Raw genomic sequence first — 6,007 nt, 5'->3', positions numbered from 1 at the left:
CTGCACCTAGAGAGGCAGTATTTTAAAAAGAGCAGCTGGGAAAAGCCAGAATCAGGTCCAGAAGAGACAACTTACCAGCCAGGAGCAGAGCATAGGTGGGAGGCTGTGTCGAAGGTCTGTAACCACTAAGAGTTAGCATCTCAAGGAGCTGAGTGGGTGAGGTTAGAATCTGAGAAGTGGCTGAGTTGCTGCAGGTGACAAATCTAAAGGTTACAGTGATACTGAATCATCGAACTGTCATTCAAGTAATCACACCAGGGCCAAGGTCCTTGGGAGTAGCAGTGATACATGGAAAACAACTGATTAAGAGGCATTAACAGTTAGGTGGACCAGCCCTTCATGCTCTTCAAAGAAATAGTGGCATGAGAGTATGCTGCTGCTACAAAAGAGTTCCAGAGACTGGAAACTATCATAGAAGACAATTAAGAGTAAGAACTTCTTAAAGAGACAAAGCTGAATACACTGCCTATCCTTGAACACAGGAAGTAGAGCCCAGTAAAAAGAGGACATAACAAATTGAGGTTCAGGGGGATGTGGTTTGATAATTGCCCTGCAGGAGGAGACTTCAAGCACGGACACCACTACATTGAAGGAGATAAGAAAGACTCCTGAAACAGTACCAAAAGAAAGAAAGGAAACTTGCGGTGGAATCTATCCAGATCTCTGATACTGAAGGGGGGAGAAAAAGACTTTGCCCTCAAAAGAGGGATGGACTGGAAGGTGTACCCCAGGCCTGAAGAGTTTCTAAGAGCAGCATTAACAGTGTGCCTTTTCTTGGACTGCTTCAAGGGGTTTAAACTAGTAATTACAGCATGTATAACTAACTACAATAAGCTGTAATCCTTCATGCCTAGGGTAACTGCATTATTTTCCTTATGCCAATGGCACTAAAGAACCTTTATATAACAGACATGTGTGCAAGTGGTTATTGTGAACCCACAAGGTTCTAGAACTCTGGAAAAACTGACAATCTACCAGGAACATGTCAGAGTTTGATGTACCTTAATATTTGTAGTGACCCAAAAAGGGAGGTGGTGGGAAATAAAGGTTTGTTACAATAGTAAGAATAGAAATGGGGCTGGGGCTAAAAGGATCACAACAGTGTGGAACCAAACAACAGAAGAGGGCAGCCAAATTAAAAAGCGAGAGAAAGAAATGTATAGAAAAGAGAAAGGGATATACAAAAATGGAAGAGAAGAAATAGCAGATCAGGGAAAAAAAGAAAAGCTGTAGAATTATAGGGGAGTTGTTTATTTATTAAAAGAGTTGATCTGCCATTTGCTATAAATCAGAACATGTCCTCCATTGAAACACCACAACCAGAAACCACACTTGCATTTTGAAATTTCTTCTTCTGTACAATTTAATTACAAATGCCCCCAAGAGTATTTCTGAATCCAAATGATGTTAGAAAATTTTGGGCCAACCCTCCTAACTCCTACAGCCCCCTTACTCTCTTTTTTCCCCCTATAACCTCTCCCTTTTTATTACATTCCTTTCTCCTCCAACTCCAACAAACAGTTGTATCTGAGAGCTTTTCTCTTCCTCTTAATGAGTGTAGTGCTGGGGGGGGTCCCTAAAAACTGTAATTATTATTAAAAACAAAACTGTCACAACATGTGGATGCCTTCTAAAATGCATTGACCTCAGGAATCAGCAGAACACTCCTTGCCAAATCTTCAGTTCCAGTGCTGTGAATACTAATAGCAGCAAGCTCTACATGCAACTCCCAGGCACATTTGGAGGTCAAATAGTTCTCCAGGATCTCTCCCCTGTTACAGATCACTGGATGGGTGGACTAATACCACAAACAGTGAGTTATATTTTATCCCTCCAACATGCTTATTTTCCTTTTGGCACAAAGTCAGTTTGAGTTTGTCAGTTTGGAAGAATATTGTAACTGCAGAAACAAAAACAAACTGCTACAATATACATATCATGCACATACCTTACCCACCAAAGTAGTAATACATGAATGCATAAACGCAATTAAAACCCCAACATTTTGCAACTGATTCATTCAAGATAGCAAATACAAAACTTGTTTAGCCAGCCAACAAGCCCTAAAAAACAGCCAAGGTCAATGCTGTTCTATTAACAATAAACAATTAAAAAAAAAAAAAAAAGGTTGCCAGAAATCTATTAATCTTGGATTCATCTTGAATGAGATCAGAACTGTGGTTCATGGCAGTTAGAGTGGAAAGCTCATAACATCTTTAGGCCAGTGGTTTTCAAACTGCAGGTCATGACCCAGTACTAGGTCATGGATTGTAAGGCTCTAGGTCATGGCAGCTCTGATCAGCACCACTGACAGGGCCGTTAAAAATCCCGTTGGCAGTGCTGCCTGGCTAATGCAAGCTAGTCCCTACCAGTTCTGTCACCGCACAGAAGCGGCCAGCAGCAGGTCCGGCTCCGAGGCGGTGGGACCACAGGGCTCTGCACGCTGCCCCCACCCTGAGCACTGGCTCTGCACTCGCATTGGCTGAGAACCGGCCAATGGGAGCTTGGGGGCAGTGCCTGCAGGCGAAAGCCACACGGAGCCGCTTGCACACCTCTGCCTAGGAGCCAGACCTCCTACTGGCCGCTTCCGGGGCGCAGCACAGTCTGTGGTGTCAAGACAGGCAGGAAGCCTGCCTTAGCACCCCTGCTGTGCCGCTGACCAGGCGCTGCCTGAGGTAAGCCTACACCCCAACCCCATGTCCCAATCCCCTGCCCCAGCCCTGAGCCCTCCCCCACAAACCCAGAGCCTCTTCTTGCACCCCACTCTCCTCATCCCCAGCCCCACCCAAGAGCCTGCACCCCTAGCCCAGAGCCCTGACCCCCTCCCACACCCAACCCCCTGCCTGAGCCCTGAGCCCCCTCCAAACCCAGAGCCCCCTCCTGCACCCCAAACCCCTCATCCCCAGCCCCACCCACAGTCCTCACCCCAACGCGCCTCAGCCCTGAGCCCCTCCCAAACCCCTCATCCCCGGCTCCGTTGAGTCGCAGGTATCAACAATTTTCTTCAACTGGGTCACCAGAAAAAAAGTTTGTAAACCACTGCTTTAAGCTATACTTGAACAGACAATTCAATTCAGTTTGTTCAATTCAATTCAAGAAAAACCTCTGAGTGGCGGCGCTCTGATATGATCTTCAGCAATCTGAAAACAGCAGGATGGAAAAATAGGCCTGCAGTAATTTTAAAACCATTGTATCTTACTCTCTGCTTCAATCAAGCTTCCATAACAGTTCAAAGGTCATGCACAGGCAGGCTGCGTGCCCAATATCAGTGGATTTGTAACAGAATAAATTATTGCTACTAATTTGAATAGCAAAAAACCACTGATTGAAATGTCTTTCACTCTTAAAGTGGATCACTGAATATCCATAATTAGAACAAGCTGTTTCAGATATACACTTCTTTAAGATTCTTTGCAATCACACAGACACTTGAATCATGAATCACTTTTAACAAATGACAGTGAACAGTTAAAAATGGTTATAATCTTTGATTTTGAGCCCGCTCAAGATACAGAATTTCAGCAATTATAGAAAGATATATAGTTTGTAGATATAATGTGCGGTCATATAGAATAACATTTAGTGTCTTTGATGTGCAGGTTTAAGATAAACAAAAGTGCATTTTAACTTATAAGTTGCATTGATCTAGTTCTAGGTAATCAACACTATACATTAGTGGAAAATAGTATTTTTACAAAGAAGGTGAGTAAAAACAATTAAAGACATACAACTTTATGGGTAGGGGTAGCAGTAAGTATTCTTCATAAGGTTTCAGAGTGGTAGCTGTGTTAGTCTGTATCAGCAAAAAAAATGAGGAGTCCTTGTCGCACACCTTAGAGACTAACAAATTTATTTGGGCATAAGCTTTCATGGGCTAGAACCCACTTCATCAGATGCATGGAATGGAAAATACAGTAGCAGGTAAATATATATGTAAGCAGTGTCAGGATGAGCTCCACCCTGACATCTGGTGGTGAGGTGTGGCAAGTTGTGGAAAAGAACTTCAGGGGCCGATCTCATTTGCATAGGCACACCCACCACGCCTAGAATGAGGCCACAGCTGCCCAAATGGTCACTTTGGCTGCTGTGGGATCCCCAGTGTCTCTGTTATTGGGGCAGAAAAAATAAATTGTTATTACCCTGATTATGGGAACTGTGCTTGGAACTGTACGTGGCCTTTTGTTATGATGGAGGGACTCACCATCAACTAAGCAGCACTCGCTAGGCAAGGGTCATGGGTTCCAAAACTCTGAATTGAGAGAGGCTGGGGACAAGTATTAATACTTGGTGGCTTGGGCCCCTGGGTGAGGGCCTTACATGCTAATTGCACTTCCTCCTCTCTCCACTGTGGAATATCAGAGCTAATTTTGATTCCATTAAGAGTCTAGTTACAGGCTGCTGAGCTCACTTTGGGCTAATGGTGCACCAGCACTGAGGCTCCCCTACTACAAGCTGAAGTCACCAAAGAGCTGAACTGATTAAGAGCTGAAATCACTGAGCATTCTGTTAAGTAGTGGGGGGAGCCTGAAGATATATTGTGGAGCAGTTTGTGGGATGGCTGGAGTGCCTTGTGGACAGGCTGGTGGAGCAGTTCATAGGACGGCGGGAGCAGCTTGTGGGACGTGGAGCAGTTAGTGGACCAGCTGGTGGAGCAGTTTGTGGGACGGCGGGAGCTGCTCGTGGGGAGCGCAGCGGAGCAGTTCATGGGGCGGCTGGCAGAGCGGAGCGAAGGCCTATGGAGCTGTGGGGCGGTCAGCTTCAGATCATGTAAGGTGCCCCTTACCTCTCTTCCCCCCCACCCCCCATCTCCACCTGGGTTGGGAGGTAAAGCTCTGCAGATAAACTTTTGAACTCTGGGACTGCCCTGACCAGGGATAGAGACTTTTGGGGCATTGGACTTTTGGGACTTTGGGTGATTTTGGGTTGCTGAACTCAAGAACCAAAGGGAAAGGGCATGCCCCAATTTGCTTGGGGTGGGTTTTTTGCTCATGGGTTGTGTTACGAATCCTGTTGGTGGTGTTTCCCCAACATAATGACACATTGTTTCTCTCTGTTATTAAAAGGCTTTTTGCTACACTCAGACTATGTGCTTGCGAGAGAGGAAGCATTGCCTCTTGGAGGCGCCCAGCAGAGGTGGTATATATTTGTCCCAGGTCATTGGGTGGGGGCTCGAGCCAGTTTGCATTGTGTTATTGGAATGAATCCCCTAGATATTGAACCCGGCCCTTGTTGCTGCCAACTCTGATGAGCAGAAGGGTTACATATACGTAGTACGTGAAAAGATGGGAGTTGCCTTATGCATCTGATGAAGTGGGTCCTAGCTCAGGGAAGCTTATACCAAATAAATTTGTTAGTCTCCAAGGTGCCACAAGGACTTCTTATTGTTTTTATTCTTCATAAATATACTATTCAAAAAGGGCTCTCATTATTACTAAACAGGGAAGAACTGTTATAAATGATCTAATGCTTAACAGAGATATAAAGTTGCTTATTTGCCTGCAGAGCTGGATTTGGAATACAGCTTTTTAATATCACAAGGAAACAGTGCCCCAGTACCAGGAAGAGCAATGGATGGCACCCCCAAAATGGAAATATTGCAGAGGCTGATCTATGTTTTCACCCATGCTCAGCTCGGTTTCCCCTCCAATTTCACCCACACCATCCACTTCCAGTTACTGCTTCCCCATTAGCTGACTGTTTGGAAGCTGAGAGCCAATCAGGTTCTGGCCAGCTCCTACCCCTCGACCCACCAGTGGGCAGGGTGGGGCACACCTCCGCCAAAGGGGAGGCAGTAACTGTGTGCAAGTGGAGGGGAAGAGGTGAGAGCAGGACTCAGAAGGGCTAGCACAGCTGCCGTGGTGCCCAGGACAGGGCACTCCTACCCCTCTACCCCCACCTTCAAGGTGCACCTCTGCTGCAACCAAAAAGAAAAAGGAGTACTTGTGGCACCTTAGAGTTTTAACCAATTTATTTGAGCATAAGCTTTCGTGAGCTACAGCTCACTTCA

General features: G+C 45.6%; 1 protein-coding gene across 4 annotated transcripts in view; it reads right to left on the bottom strand.

The window, feature by feature from the left end:
* FBXL13 (F-box and leucine rich repeat protein 13) overlaps nucleotides 1-6,007 on the bottom strand; it is a 197,825-nt gene that overhangs the window by 111,445 nt on the left and 80,373 nt on the right. The window lies entirely within an intron of this gene.

This window comes from Lepidochelys olivacea (genome assembly GCF_965140295.1).
Source record: "Lepidochelys olivacea isolate rLepOli2 genome assembly, chromosome: 1".
NCBI lineage: Eukaryota > Metazoa > Chordata > Testudines > Cheloniidae > Lepidochelys > Lepidochelys olivacea.
This window is presented reverse-complemented; position numbering and strand designations above follow the sequence as displayed.